The 15,700-nt window shown below is 41.9% G+C and overlaps 1 long non-coding RNA gene across 1 annotated transcript; it reads left to right on the top strand.

Annotated features, from left to right (window-relative positions):
• Positions 1-6,516: 6,516 nt before the first annotated feature.
• LOC145722349 (uncharacterized) lies at positions 6,517-14,969 on the top strand. The gene is made up of 6 exons (XR_014146558.1): positions 6,517-6,655; positions 8,364-8,518; positions 8,904-8,946; positions 9,237-9,387; positions 9,688-11,877; positions 12,878-14,969. It is a non-coding gene; the product is annotated as an uncharacterized LOC145722349 (long non-coding RNA).
• Positions 14,970-15,700: the final 731 nt, after the last annotated feature.

Raw genomic sequence — 15,700 nt, 5'->3', positions numbered from 1 at the left:
AGAAATTAAGTAGGGATTAGAAGGGACTTTAACTCTTTACATGAAATCATGTGTATAGTATTTATTTTTTATTTTTTTTAAGATTTTATTTATTTGACGGGGAGAGACATAGCGAGAGAGCGAACACAAGCAGGGCGAGTGGGAGAGGGAGAAGCCGACCCCCTGCAGAGCAGGGAGCCCGATGTGGGGCTGGATCCCAGAACTCTGGGATCATGACTTGAGCTGAAGGCAGACCCTTAACGACTGAGCCACCTAGGCGTTCCTAGTAACATAACCTTAAAGATTAATTTGGGTGCATTTTGTTTACTAAATAATTTTTCTATAGTCTCATTACAAAAGTAGTAATAAAAGAGTAACACTATGTGTTTATGATGCAAAAATTGGAAAGCACTGAAAAGTGAAATCGTATTTAAAAGGAAAAAAGGAAGACTAGAAATCGGTGAAGATCTTGTTAAAGCGTTTGTGCTGTAATAAAAGCATTGACTAATACTGACTAATAACTATTTCAAATATTTCTGGAAAATTTTTTGGGAAACATTTGTCATTTTTGAGGAAGAGTGTCACAGAACTGTATTTCCCTAAGGATTAAAACAAGGACTGATAACATCAGGAAATTTTCAGTTCCCCATCTGGATTCATTTTATTAACATCAAAAGCCAAGAGGAGGGAGGCGGGATGACAGGATGAGAAATGGGGGCAGGAGAGTGTGTGTGTGTGTGTGTGTGTGTGTGTGTGTGTGTGTGAGAAGGAAATCAAGATGGAGTTTGCTCACTTTTTACTGAGATGCCATCTAGTCCATCAGAACTTTTTTCTTCTGTTACAGTTGAAACCAAATACTCCTGTAAGATTTGGATATTTGATATTCTGAAAGAATTAGTAGCATAAAGGGTTAATTACTTCAGTGGTGATTTTAAGATCCTAGAGCATGATTAAAATTAGTCTTTGTCTTTATAGGTAACCTTCCTTGAAGAAGTTACTGAGTATTATATAAGTGGTGATGAGGACCGCAAAGGACCATGGGAAGAATTTGCACGGGATGGGTGCAGGTTCCAGAAACGAATTCAAGAAACAGAAGATGCTATTGGATATTGCTTGACGTTTGAGCACAGAGAAAGAATGTTCAATAGATTCCAGGAAACAGGCTTCAAAGGACTTAATGCTTTTAAGCAATGTTAAGATGATTTGACGGCCTCTAACTTGAGCATACACTACCTCTTACTTGAGAGGTTTCTTTTAAAAACAAAAATTGGCAGCTGCCCTTTTTTTTTTTTTTTTTAAAGAGGATATGCAGCTTGGATCCAGTGACCTAGTTTAATATTTTTTTTGTAACTGATCCCACTCAGAGATGGCCAGGTTTGAAGGCAAGCCCTGGTAATGAAGGATGAGATGGTGTGATTTCTAATACTCCCTTTTTTGATTCAGTTGGATGTATTTTTGAATGTCATGTGCTTGCTGAGGTGTAAAGGGGACCTTTTAAGGTGGAATTTTGCATTTTCAAAACTGATTTCCTTGGGAAACAATATTTATAGGGTTCAAAGCCCATTTTCCATTCTAATTTAAATTATGTGTACCTGTCTGAAAACTTTGGGCTCTCCCCACCCAACATTTTAAAGTTAATGGGCTTTTATGTTTTCTCTCTATATTTTTTATTTCAGTGATGTGGTCCTTCTAGCTTTAAGGTTAAGAAAATGATCTTGTATATGCTACCGACTTAAATTACCTTGTGTTAACTTTTTCCCTTCTAAAAATGACTTTGGATGGACATGTGTGGTGGGCTTTTATAGGTTAAATTGTACCTGAGATATTTCCAAGGACTGCCACAAAACCTTTATGTGCAGTACTCTCTGCTGCTTTGGGAAAGCTGCATCTTTCTGCCAAATTTTAACATCTCACACGTTTAACTTCTGTGCAAACTGTTTCTTGGAGAGGGTTCTGTGTGTGTGATTGTCTTTCCAGTTAAATGGTTCTTTGTGTGTTTCAACAGGTAGAAGTTGTTGTAAAAGACTCCAGAAAGTAATAGTTGCATCATAGACATTTACTTTTTAAATTGAAAAGCCAAGAATTTTCCTAGGAAGAAACTAGGAGACATCTCAGAGCAATTTGTTTTTGTTTTATATGCTGTCAACAGAAAACCAGTGTTATTAATCTCATACTTCAGCACTGGCACTTTTAAAACCTGTCAGGGTGACACTATAAACTTGGAAATGGGCACTTCTGAATTTTCCAGTTTGCAATGTAAAATAGAGACTTAATCTCCAAGTTTATTGTGTTCTACTGTTAGTGAGAGAGGTAATGACAAGGCCTATAACTTTCAGGAAAGGATGGTACTAGAGACTTAACAATAGAAAGTCTTAGTATTTTAGCCCAGAGTTTACTTTTGAATTGAAGTTTTTGCAGTGGCTGGTTGTCCTTAGTTTGTTTGTTTAGCTCGACATGGTGTGCCTCTGTTAGGCTGAGGTAATGTTGATCCGCTTCTTACTGGTCTGTTTTTGCCCCACGTGCCTCTTTGTTGCAGGTAATGAAAAACATGAGTAGAACAGGTGACCTCTTAAGTTTGAACTTGTTTCAGTGTGGGAACAAATTTTTTGTCAGAAGTGCTTGCAGAGTTACTACCTCAGTTTACAATCTACCTGGTCATTATTTTATTTCTGTCTGGTTTGCTCTAAGAACTGCCCCCAGTGATGATATATGTATTCGTACATAAACACGCCAAGAGTACAACAACTTGAAAGCTGGTCCGATTTTTGCAGAGCCCTTACTCAGCGTGTGTTGTGCACCTCCACTTTAGGTAATCGTAGGGGATGCATTTGCAGAGTCCTGCTGTAACACTGAAAACAGGCTGGTTTCAAGCACCAGCTGTGTCAGTTGGGAAGAAGGGATCATTTGCCTTGAAAAAAAGCTTTCTGAAAATGTATAGGCATTCTTTTAAAACCAGACTGAAGTATACTGTTTTATTTCACGGCTTAGTCTGAAATCTAGCACCTCTGCATAGTTGAAAATAATGGGATAGCTTGACATTGATTGGATTTTGGAAACTTGTTCCCTTGGGATTCCAACCTCACTACCAAATGAGTACGGTAAAAGCTTGGTGAAGAATTCTCCCATTTCCTGCCCTCCTTTAAAAGAAGTGATCGAGACAGTGACAAAAAGGACAGAAGGGGCTGTTTTTAAGTTGGACTGAAGGAGAAAAAATTCTTGTCATTTCATCCCAATCCTAGTTGTTAGAACAAAGTTAAACTTGGAAGTTGTAATTGAACATTGTACACATTTAAAGTCTTATAATGGTGCTTTAAGTATCAATGTAGCATGTGAAGGCATACAGACAGGTAAAATTTCCTTTTCTGAGTGTTGCAGTGTGGTAACAGCACCTCTTCATCTTTAACTTGAAATCAAAACTATCAGATTTTATTTTTGTATAATTTAAGGGAGGTGAATTTAGGGGACTAGAAGACTAAATTGGCTTCTACAGATCCAGTGACTTAAATGTAACCAGTTTGTTGGGATTTTATAGCTAAAATTATATTTGTGTATATAACTTTAACTAATCTGTAAATTGTAATAAATATATTTACAATTATTAAATGTTACATGATATTTTGTTTCAAGTTTATATTGTGTGTTTCCTGGTATTTTACATTAGCTTTGGACTTACTGAGCTGAATTTTCAGGATTAAATCAGGTACTTTTGTAGAAGCACTATAAACTTAGAGGTGCCGAACAAATTGCTGTGGTTTAAAAAGGTTATGGGGACATGTAAATTGCACGTCGGCTTGTTGAAGGGGAGGAATTTTAAGGGAATAAATAGGATTGCAAACCACATTTTAATAGAAGGGAGAATTTGGCTCTTAGAGTATGAAATGCCCTTCTTAGAGACTGGGGTTTTGATTCCAAAATTGGCCCCAGTCATCCACTTCTACTGAGAAAACAATAGAGTATTCACAGGAGCAGTAAAATAAATTCACATGGTGGGCTTAGCATAGCGTTTCCCTTTTTTTTTTTTTTTTTTTTAATTTTTATTTGCGACAGAGAGTGAGTGAGGGAGAGAGCATGAGCTGGGTGGAGAGGGAGAAGCAGACTCCCTGCTGGGCACGGAGACTAACATGGGGGTCCATCCCAGGACCCTGGGACCATGACCAAAGGCAGATGCTTAACCGACTGAGCCACCCAGGCACCCCTAGTGTTTCTCTTAACTAGCAGGGAAATTAACTTTTCTCTAGTTGGTACATTAGTATTAATAATTTAACTACGGTATTGTAAGTCATGGTGTACTCCCATTTACAATGTTGCATAAATGTGATGGTAGCATCAGAAAAATCAAACTTTGTACCCTGAAAAAAGACAAACATTTGGGTTATAGCAAGACTATTAATGGATTAAGGCATAATAGCATTCTTCATTTAGGTAGTTGGATCTTCCTAGCTAATGAAGAAAAATTTGTTAAAGATCTATTTCTGACCTGGCAGGAAAGAAACGTAGTTGCAAGTAATCAGTATTTAGTACAAATTGAATTGACAGCCCCAGGTTATACTTTTATTACCATCTTGGGGTTAATTTAAGCATTTTTGGCTCTCTCCAGGAAGGTTATGAAAATAGCCATGTTCACATCAAGCCAGATTTACTGCTATGACTCTTTTTTTTTTTTTTTAAAGATTTTATTTATTTATTTGACAGAGAGTGACACAGCGAGGGAGGGAACAGAAGCAGGGGGAGTGGGAGAGGGAGAAGCAGGCTTCCCGCCGAGCAGGGAGCCCGACACGGGGCTTGATCCCAGGACCCCGGGATCATGACCTGAGCTAAAGGCAGACGCTTAACCGATTGAGTCACCCAGGCGCCCCTGCTATGACACTTGATATCATATAGAAATTGTGGGGTTTTTTTTCCTACTTTAATAGAAAGTGTAAAGCAAGTATTAATTGCTGACCTCAAATTTTGAAAGTTACAGATTTAGGAATTTGGTGGTCTCATTTGGAGACTTTCATTGGATCCTCTATATGTACCTTTAAAAAAAAGTGGAAATATCTTCAGTTTTTTCCTCACAAAAAATGTTATTTATAAAAGTAATAGAGAAATCTATAAAAGCATTCTTACATTGTAAAAAATAAGTATGGTAACTAACCAGTGTGTCTTCTTGAGGTGAGAGACAATTTTTTTTTAAGATTTTATTTGAGAGAGGGAGAGGGAGAAAGGCAGAGGGAGAGGTAGACTCCCCACTGAGCAGGGAGCCTGATGCAGGGCTCAACCCCAGGACCCTGAGATCATGAGCCAAGGACAGAAGGCAGATGCTTAACTGACTGAGCCACCCAGGCACCCCTTAATTTCTTTTTATATGTATAAAGAGGATTTTTTTTTGTTTAAGATTTCATTTATTTATTTGACAGACACAGCGAGAGAGGGAACACAAGCAGGGGGAGTGGGAGAGGGAGAAGCAGGCTTCCCACGGAGCAGGGAGCCCGATGTGGGGCTCAATCCCAGGACCCTGGGATCATTACCTGAGCCGAAGGCAGACGCTTAACAACTGAGCCACTCAGGTGCCCCAAGTATAAAGAGGTTTTGATACTTCTTCATTTTAAGGATTTTAACACAAATGTTTAGAATCCTTCTGTATTGGTAATTAGGATCTTTGCCTTATGGCCTCAGTTGAATGCTTTGTGATCAATACAAAACATCAGTCTTTTTCTCTCTGGATTTGCTCCGGGGAGGCTAAGTTTGTGGGGAGGCTAAGTTTGTGTCGGTCAGTTGTGACTTTAAAATACAAAGGTAGCATTATCATGCTCCCTCTGCCCCTCTCCCTCTCTCTCTCAAAGATCTATAGCAGTAGGGGTAATAAGTAGGATAAATAGATCTCTTCTAACCCTGCTCACTTTGAGGATTCATCAAGCCAGAGTTATATTGTTTTCAATTAATATGTTTTAGTGACAAGTTTGCTATCAGGGAATTTAAAGAAACCATTGTACACATGCAATGGAGAATGCGGTGGGTGGAGGTGGGGGTATGTGTCTGTGTAATAATTTGAGTTGCATCACTGTTTTACCATGAGCAGACTCCTTAATCTCACCAGGAAAGATAGGGGAAGCCTGGTTTATGAAAAGTGGGTTGCCTGAACCATCGGGAAGATACCCTTGGGATCTGATGAGGACAAGGTTTAGAAAGCTGAACAAGGGACGACCTTGGGAGTGATTTATCAGGTCTTGTTCTTTTATTATTTTTATTTTAAAAAGTTTTTTTTCACTACCCCCCCCCCCGCCCCATGCCCGGCAGCTCCTCAACCCCAGGCAGTTTTGTTCTTTTAATCTTTTACTCTTCCCTTCATCTTAGTACTGTCCTTTTCTCTGTCTCCTGCCTTTGTTTGCTGAATATGTATATATACTTTTTTTTTTAAAAGATTTTATTTATTTATTTGAGAGAGAGAATGAGATAGAGAGAGCATGAGAGTGGGGAGGGTCAGGGGGAGAAGCAGACTCCCTGCTCAGCAGGGAGCCCGATGTGGGACTCGATCCCAGGACTCCAGGATCATGACCTGAGCCGAAGGCAGTCGCTTAACCAACTGAGCCACCCAGGCGCCCATACTTTTTTTTTACTATTGTTTTACAGGTCCTTCCCTAGAAGATGATGAGGACCTCCATAGCAAAAGAAAAGAACAGCACAATTTCCAGAGGTGTGCATTCATTAGAGATACTCTCCACCAAGAGGAAGAAAGGACCTCACAGAATTTTTAACTCTCTCCAGAGCTTGCTGCATACTTTCCCACCAGAACGTTAGGTTACCATATATATGGTTTGGGAGTGGATTAATTTTCAGAAATATCCCAGAGATGTTCAGGGTCCAAGAAAGAGGTGACGGTAAAGCTGCATGCACTATTGCTGCTTTGAGTTACCTGCTTTTCTTTCTGTGTTTTTTTTATTTTAAAGATCTTATTTTTAAGTAATCTCTACACCCAACATGGGGCTCAAACTCATAACCCCGATATGAAGAGTTGCATGCTCCACCGACTGAGCCAGCCAGGCGCCCCCAAGGCTGCTTTTCTTGATGGGAGTTCATACATTGGTTCCACAGGCAAAAACCAGAGAGGAGTCCCCAAAAAAGCTTTGAAAACTCATATGCATATTTATTCTGGAACAGTTGTCTTTATTTTTATTATTTATTTATTTAAAAATTTTATTTATCCATTTGAGAGAGACAGAGTGAGAGAGAGAGCACGGGGGTGGGTAGGGAGGGTCAGAGGGAGAGGGAGAGGGAGAAGCAGACTCCCCGATGAGCAGGGAGCATGATGGGAGCCGAATTCTAGGACCTGGAGATCATGACCTGAGTTGAAGGCAGATGCTTAACCAAGTGAGCCACCCAGGTGCCTCTATTTTTTAATTTTTAATTTTTAAGTAGGCTCCATGCCCAGTGTGGAGTGCAGGGCTTGAACTCACAACCCTGAGCTCAAGAATTGAATGCTTAACTAACTGAGCCACCCAGGTGCCCCAGGAATGGTTGTCTTTAAAAACATTTCATTATGAGGGGGCACTTCAGTGGCTCAGTTGGTTAAGTGTCTGCCTTTGGCCCAGGTCATGATCCCAGGGTCCCCCACTCATGCTCTCTCTCAAATAAGTAAATGAAATCTTTAAAAAAATTGTTTTCGTCATGAGAGGATGAGTTCTTCTTTGGATCTCAAAAGCACCATGACCTTCCTTTCCCTCTCCCTTTGCCCTTTTAATTTATATTCATTCTGACCTTGTCTTGTGAACATCTGCATCTGTTCCTTGTGTGCTGCCACCCTCACGAATCGGTAAATGCTGTGAGGGCAGGGATCTTGTGTGTCTTGTTTATGAGCCCAGAGCCTAGAACTGTAGATACTCAAAAAAGATTTGAATGAGTTAATCACTTTTTTAAAAAGTTTATTTATTTATTTATTTTTGTAATCTCTACACCCAACGTGAGGCTCAAACTCACAAGATCAAGAGTTGTGTGTTCTTCCAACTGAGCCAGCCAGGTGCCCCGAGTTAATCACTTTCCTAAAGTCACCTCTCATATAGCCTTTACTGAGATTACATCAACACAGCCATGTCTGATTATGCTGATCACAGCTGATGTTGAATCACGGAACTGAAAAGGCCTTCCAGAGAAGTTGCAGTAAGCTCTAAATTTGTAGAATGTAATTACAAATTTCAACCTGGCTAGGGATACCGCATCAGTTAATTTGAGTGTCATTAATAAGGTGCATGAATTTCATATGTGAGCAAATCAGCTGAGACCTTCCTTTTCCAGAATTAGTATTCTGTATTAATAATACCAAAGTATTCTTCCCACAACACCAGCAGGTTCATTTGTGGCCAAAGACCGGCTGTGGGTTGCTAGAGATGCTCTGTTGATTCCACTAGATGGCGTTACCATCTCGAAGTGCCTGACGAATCCCACATCTCGATGTGATGGGTGTTGCTCCCTTGGAGGTTGTTCCCTGGGTGTATAAACAAGCTGGAGAACTGCCTTGCCCTGCCCATGCCAGGCCTGCCCGTTGTGACTCCACCTTTTTGTGGTAACTGTTCCTTAAGGGAGAACCACGATTTGTAGTTGAACACAAACACGTGAATTGATGGTTCCTGCTCTCCAAGGAGGGAGGATAATTAGGAGATTAGGGGTGAAATCTAAGAGGCTATTTGCTGGGTTTTCTGGATCGGGGTTTTTCCAGTTAGGGCTTCATCTCCCTTAACTATCTGCTCAGCATTCTGCTTCCTATTGCATTCCTGTGAACCAGGGCAGTCATTCTCAGGGAGCGGAGAGACGGGGTGCCACATTGCTCGAGGCATGGAGAGTCACCATGTCTCATTACGGAGTTGTACATGGCACAGGCTTGGAAGGAGGAAAAGAGCCTAAAGAACTGCTGGGCCGGGGTCTCATGCTGTTCTCTGTTTCCCTCTTAGAGCTAGCAGCCAAGGCCAGGTGGCTACCCAGGACTGTTCTTTGGTAAGTTGGTATTGGCACCGAGGGGCTGCCCCCAGCACACACACTTCCGGTGTGCAGATGGAAGGCCGGTGTGTGTTTGCATACAGTTTTCTCTGCCTGCAGTGGCCGGGCCACCTTTCAGCTGTATTACAGTGGTGCTCTTCCTGCCTTGTGTTTCTGCTGGATTTGACTGAGTAGCGAGCGGAGGAGATGTTTTTTGGGGTTTTGCGGGGGGGGGGGGGTTGTACCTTCAGGAATTTACAGAGGAGTTTTTTTGTTTTGTTGACTTCCGATTGCCCCATTTTTTTTAGACACCCGCCTCTGAACAGCGATGACCTTCCCCAAGACAACCTGCTGTGAGTCACAGCTTGACTGGCCTGGGGGGTGTGGCCCAGCACTGCCTAAGAGATGGATTGACTTACAGAAGAGAAGTCCTGCTAGGAAGTCAAAGGGCTGAAGCAGGTGCATGTTCTTGCAGTTAATTTCCCAGGTCATTTCAAGGGGGATGACAAGTTATGTTCAGCAGGGGTCCCTTCATATGCCTCCCATTTGGCGTAGACCCCTTCAGGGTCCATTGGGAATATTTACCTTCCTTGATCAGGTTTCATCTCCCCCCAAAGGCTTCCCTGATGATGACTTCATCTGTGTATCCTCACGGAGTTCATTACGTTGTTTTCAGTGTTACGGGCCCCTGTCTCCCTTTCTCTCACTGTTCATGTCACACTGAGTTGTAACTGTTTGCGCTTCCATTTCTTCCTACAGACTGTCCACCTCTTTGCTGGAAGGGTCCTCAGCATAGTAACCAGAATGTCTTAGGTGCACAATATACTTTGCTTTAACTCAAGTGACAATTTCCATAGCCGCCTTCTCCCAGTGGATAGGCTCCCGGCCAACACACACAGTTAAGTAATGTATTGATTCATGTGTTTCAAAAAAGCAATTAAATGTGTGGAAAGCTCTATTTTCAATGTATACATTATGCTTATTTATACTACTTGAGATGTTTTTGAGAAGCTAATATTACTAGTGGTGGCTTTAAAACTACGGTTTTAAATCAGTTGATGTCATATCTTCATTACAAATCTTTCAAGGAGCAGCATGAGGTTCATGGGAACTTGATCAGTGTCATGAAAGGCACTTCCTCATGGGGTAAATATAGAGCATTTCCATTACCCCAAAAAAGTTCCCTCCTGCTCTTTCTTTTTTTTTTTAAGTAAGGTCTACATGCAACATGGGGCTTGAACTCAAGACACCGAGATCAAGAGCTGCATGCTCTACCGACTGAGCCAGCCAGGTGCCCCTCCCTCATACTCTTGTATTCAACCAACCTGCAGCTTTTAGCAGCTAATGATCTGCTTTTTATCACTATTTTACCTTTTCTAGAGATTTATAAAAATGGCATTTTACATACAGTTATGTACCCTTTCGTGTCTGGCTTGTTTAATCTAGTGTCATACTTTTGAAATTCATTTCTGGTGTTGGTTATATCGGTCATCCACCCTTTAAACTGCTGGGTAGTATCACATTGTACGATTACACCACAATTTATTCATTCATTCACTCTTAGGTGGACAGTTGGTTTGTTTACAGTTTGTGGCTACCATGACTAAAGCTGCTACGAACATTTGCGTACAAGTGTTTCTGTGGACACACATTTTCATTCCTTTTTGGCTAAATGTAGGAGTGAGATTTCTGGGTCATATGATAAGTATATGTTTAACTTTATAAGGAAACCACTTCCAGTTTTCCACAGTGGCTGTACCACTTGGTAGCAATGGCCCCACATCCTTCCTACCACTTGATATTCTAAGTCTTTAGAAGTTTTGCTATTCTAGTGGATTTATAGTGGTAATCTTACTTGGTATAAATTTGCAATTTGCATTTGATCCATAAACATAGTATATCCCTTCATTTATTTGGATCTTTTGAAATTTTTCTCAGCAGTGTTGTGTATTTTTCAAAATACTGATCTTGTACATATTTTTTTACCTTTATCCCTAAATATTTCTTTTTTTGATGCTATTGTAGATTGTACTTTTTTTTAATTCAATGTCCAATTCTTGGCAGCATTTAATATATGGAAATACAATTTATTTTTGTATATTGATCCTGTATCCTGTGACCTTAAGATTTTACACATTGATAATTATATCTTAGAATAAATAAAAAGTTTGCCTCTCTTTCCAATCTGTATCCTTTTATTTCTTTTTTCTTGCATTATTGTACTGGCTAGGATGTTTAGTACATTGTTGAATAGAAATGGTGAGAGCAAACACCCTTGCCTTGCCAGTAGGATTGGTGATTCCTTTTTTTTCATTCCTAGTGTTTGTATTTTATGTCTTCTCTCTCTCTCTCTCTTTTTTTTTCCCCCTATCAGTCTGGCTGGAGGTTTATCAGTTCTTTTTTTTTTTTTTAAAGATTTTATTTATTTATTTGAGAGAGAGAATGAGATAGAGAGAGAGAGCATGAGAGGGGGGAGGGTCAGAGAGAGAGGCAGACTCCCTGATGAGCAGGGAGCCCGACGTGGGACTCGATCCCGGGACTCCAGGATCATGACCTGAGCCGAAGGCAGTGGCTTAACCAACTAAGCCACCCAGGCGCCCTGGAGGTTTATCAGTTTTATTGATCTTTACAAAGAACCAGCTTTTGGTTTCATTGATTTTTCTCTATTATTTTGCTGTGTTTTGTGTTCTAGTCCACTAATTCCCGATTTGTAGTCCATTTCCTTCTTTCTGCCGTGAATTATGTGATCTATTTTATGTATCTCCCAATTTACAGAAGAAGAACCTGAAGCATCTTAACCTACCCAAGATTACACAGCTAGGAAGAATGACAGAGAACGGGCAGTTACACCCAGCCTGGCTCCAGAGTCCGTTTCACTCCTTTCAGGAAATCTTCATAGATGAGATGGAAATAGGGTTAGAGTTCGGAAAAAAGAGTACTCTTAACTGGGTAAGTGTTGGGGAAAGGGAGCAGTTAAAGGATAGGGAGGCAAAGGACATTTCAAGTAGGAAAAATAGCTTTAGAGAAAATGTAAAAATGGAAGAATACAGAATGCATGTTGGGGGAATGGCTAATAGGCGAGTCAAGCAGGGTATGGGTTGTTTGGGATGGAGAAATGTAGTGGAGGATAAAGTTGTTTTTTTTTTTTTTTAAAGATTTTATTTATTTATTTTGACAGAGAGAGACACAGCGAGAGAGGGAACACAAGCAGGGGGAGTGGGAAAGGGAGAAGCAGGCTTTCCGCCGAGCAGGGAGCCCGATGCGGGGCTCGATCCCAGGACCCTGGGATCATGACCTGAGCCGAAGGCAGACGCTTAACAACTGAGCCACCCAGGCGCCCCGAGGATAAAGTTTTTACTCTAAATGATAGAGTACTTTGAAGGTCATGCTAAAATTTGGTCCATTTCGTTCTACATGAGACAAGCCAGCAAAGCAGTGACATGGTCAAACTGGTTATTTTGGATTACCTCTCGGGTCATTTGGTGGATGGATTGAACTGAGGAGAAACAAGAATGGGTCAAGCAGAATGTTCTTGTACAAGTATATGTATGAAGTAATGATGTGTCAGCTTTACTGTCTTTGGTGACAGAGGAGGGTGATGTTATTAATTGAGCTAGGGAACTCTGAAAGAGGAGTATGTTGCGGGGGGAGATGTAAGAACTCTGCTTTACATGGATAACTGACCATTTTTAGCATCTTCTCCATCTGCAGGAAGCAGCCAGGTGAGCCATCTAAGGGAGATTTTGTAGGGTAGTTCCAGTGGAGGAGGGAAAGAAAGGAAGGGCTTAGGTAAAGAGAGATGGAATTCATAGACCAAAAGCAGGTTTGGAACGATTTCCCTGAGCAGAAAATAGCATGGGGGTTTCGAGAGGTCTTATGAGTGGCTTGGATCAGCATTTTGTTCCCACAAAACCCCCACTCAACCGCCCTATCCAAACTTTCCCCCAAGTACAAGCTTGGCCAAGAATCAGCTGACTCTTCAAGGAACTGTGACGGCTTGAGCCAGGAGCATTATAGGAGGTGGCCAGAGTGGACAGAAGATTAAAGGGTCCTTCCTAGATCTTTTGGACTCCCGGAAGCTCCTTATGACTCTAGAGGTTGGGGGAGTGCCTCAGTAGTGATTGAGATCAAATTTTCTGCCACCCTAGTGGGATGAAGACCCAGAGCAAATCACATTTTATTTAAGAAAATAAAAGATTATGGGGTGTCTGTTTGGCTCAGTCAGTTGAGCATGCAATTCTTGATCTCAGATCTCATGCAATTCTTGATCTCAGGGTCATTAGTTCAAGCCCCACATTGGGTATAAAACTTAGTTAAAAAAAAATAAAAGGAAAAGAAAAGGTTATGACATTTCTTACTCCCCAGCATACTCATAACTGTTATGACTACTTAGTTTAAAAGCTTGATTTATGTATCTCTCAGTAAACCATAAACTCCTAAAAAAATCATAACTTACTTATGAAAGTGGGCCCAGTGCCTAGCCAGAGCTTGGTTGACTCTCATTAATATTTGTCCATTCAATATCCTTTATGAGCAAAGTGAGAGACCCTGTACTATGGCTGAATATTCTTTTATTCAGCAAAGATTTACTGAGTACTTACTATGTGCTGAGCCAAGAGCTGAGAACACAGATGTGAACAAGACTGGCAAAGTCTCTACTCTCAAGCTTATGTCTTAGATGGGGGAGTTGATACACACAAACAAAAAAATGGAACAAGATAGCGTCAGGTGGTGACATAAGCCTTGAAGATAATGGAAGAGAAAGATCCGATAGGGAGAAACTTGGGGAATGACTCTGGACATAGTCATGAGGGTAACTTTGATCTCATACCTGAATGGTAGGAGGGAGTGAGTCATGAGGTGATGGGGGGAAGGGAGGGATGGTAAGAAGGGGGAGTGAACTAGGAGACGATAGTGGATGGGAAGCAAGGGCCAGATCATGTAGAGCTTACAGAGGAAGGAAATTTGGGTTTATTCTAAGTGTAATTGGAGTGTTTGAACTGGTAAGCGTGGTACTATAATCATATTTCCTCTTTGTAAAGATCCTCTGGCTAGTGTGTGAAAAATGAGTGGGCCGAGTAAGGAAGGAGAGAGACCAGATGAAGAGGGTATTGAATGGTCTAGGTGGAACATGATGGAGGCTTGGACCAGGTGGCAGTGGAGGAGGAAAGAGGGTATATCTGGATGGAGATCCAGTCGATTCGACGTACAATGTGAGGAAATGGAGGAAATCTTGGGTGACTCCTAGGTGAGATGACCAACCGTCTTGGCTTTCCTGAGACTGAGGAGTTTCCTGGAATAGGGTTTTCAGGGTTAAAACAAGGACAAGTCCCAGGCAAACCAGGACAGGTGGTCACACTACTCCTAGGCTTTTGGACCAAGCAATGGGGTGATTATTGATTGTGCCATATACTGAAATAAAGAACACTCCAGGAGAACAGATTTGGAACTGTAAATCAAGAGTTCTATTTTGACCACATTAAGTTTGAGATACTTATTAAACATCCATGTGGAGGAGTAGACAACTGGATATACGTATCTGAAGCCCAACGGAGAGGTCAGACTCAGATAGAAATCTGGGAGCCAGCAGCATGTAGATGGAATTTAACACAATGGGGGAGATCACCTAGGGAGAGTGTGTAGGTAGAGTACAGAACCAGGTTGAGGGTGAAGTTTGGATTCTCCAACATTTTGAGGTTAAGCAGAGGAGAAGCAGTTACCCAAGAGATTAGGAAGGAGTAGCTAGTGAAGTGGGAGGTAAACCAGGAGAATGTGGTGTCATGAAGGCCTAGAGGAAAAAAAGAGCTTCATGAAAGGGGGAGTGGCCAAACAGTGCCGAGTAAAATGAAGACAAAAAAGTGGATTTAAAAGACAGTTCCTGAAAAAAAAGAGAGAGAGAGAGAAACCAAGAAACAGACTCTTAACTATAGAGAACAAACTGGTGGTTACCAGAAGGAGTGGGGAGGAGGTAGGTAAAATAGGTGATGGGGCTTAAGGAGGGCACCTGTCCTGATGAGCACAGGGTGAGTAACATAAAAACAGGGAAGGAAGGAAAGAAGGGAGGGAGGGAGGGAGGGAGGGAGGAAGTCTGCGCTCCCAAGGAGTGGGGCGACAGGAGCGTCCATTGCCATACAGGGATGATCAGCACAGGACGCCGGGCAAGTGCAGGGGGCTCCTCTCTGGGCTATGCCTTGCAGGAGAGTGGAAGACAAGAGCAGACAGAGAAGGGTTCTGCAGGTGGAGGAGGCCCCCAGGCACATAGGCACAGGCAACAGTAGGGGTTTCGGGATGGCTGGGGCAGAGAGTGCAGAAACAGATGGTGGTGCCCAGGGCAGGGAGGAGGGAGGGCTGGAGCCCCAAATGCATTACCCAAGATGAGAGCCCAAAGTGTCTGTTGGGCTTCATAGCCCAGAAGTAAGCGCTTATCTTTGCCAGACTAGTTTTAGCCCTTTTCTTTCTTTCCTTTTTTTTTTAAAGGTTTTATTTATTTGACAGAGAGAGACACAGTGAGAGAGGGAACACAAGCAGGGGGAGCGGGAGAGGGAGAAGCAGGCTTCCTGTGGAGCAGGGAGCCCGATGCGGGGCTCGATCCCAGGACCCTGGGATCATTACCTGAGCCGAAGGCAGACGCCCAACGACTGAGCCACCCAGGTGCCCCAAACATTTTTTTTTTTTTAAGATTTTATTTATTTTTTGACAGAGAGAGACACAGCGAGAGAGGGAACACAAGCAGGGGGAGTGGGAGAGGGACAAGCAGGCTTCCCGCGGAGCA

The sequence above is a fragment of the Leptonychotes weddellii genome, chromosome 6 (genome assembly GCF_054177405.1).
Source record: "Leptonychotes weddellii isolate Sample4059 chromosome 6, ASM5417740v2, whole genome shotgun sequence".
Lineage (NCBI taxonomy): Eukaryota > Metazoa > Chordata > Mammalia > Carnivora > Phocidae > Leptonychotes > Leptonychotes weddellii.
The sequence above is the reverse complement of the archived record's forward strand: the minus strand, read 5'-3'. Positions and strand labels throughout refer to the sequence as shown.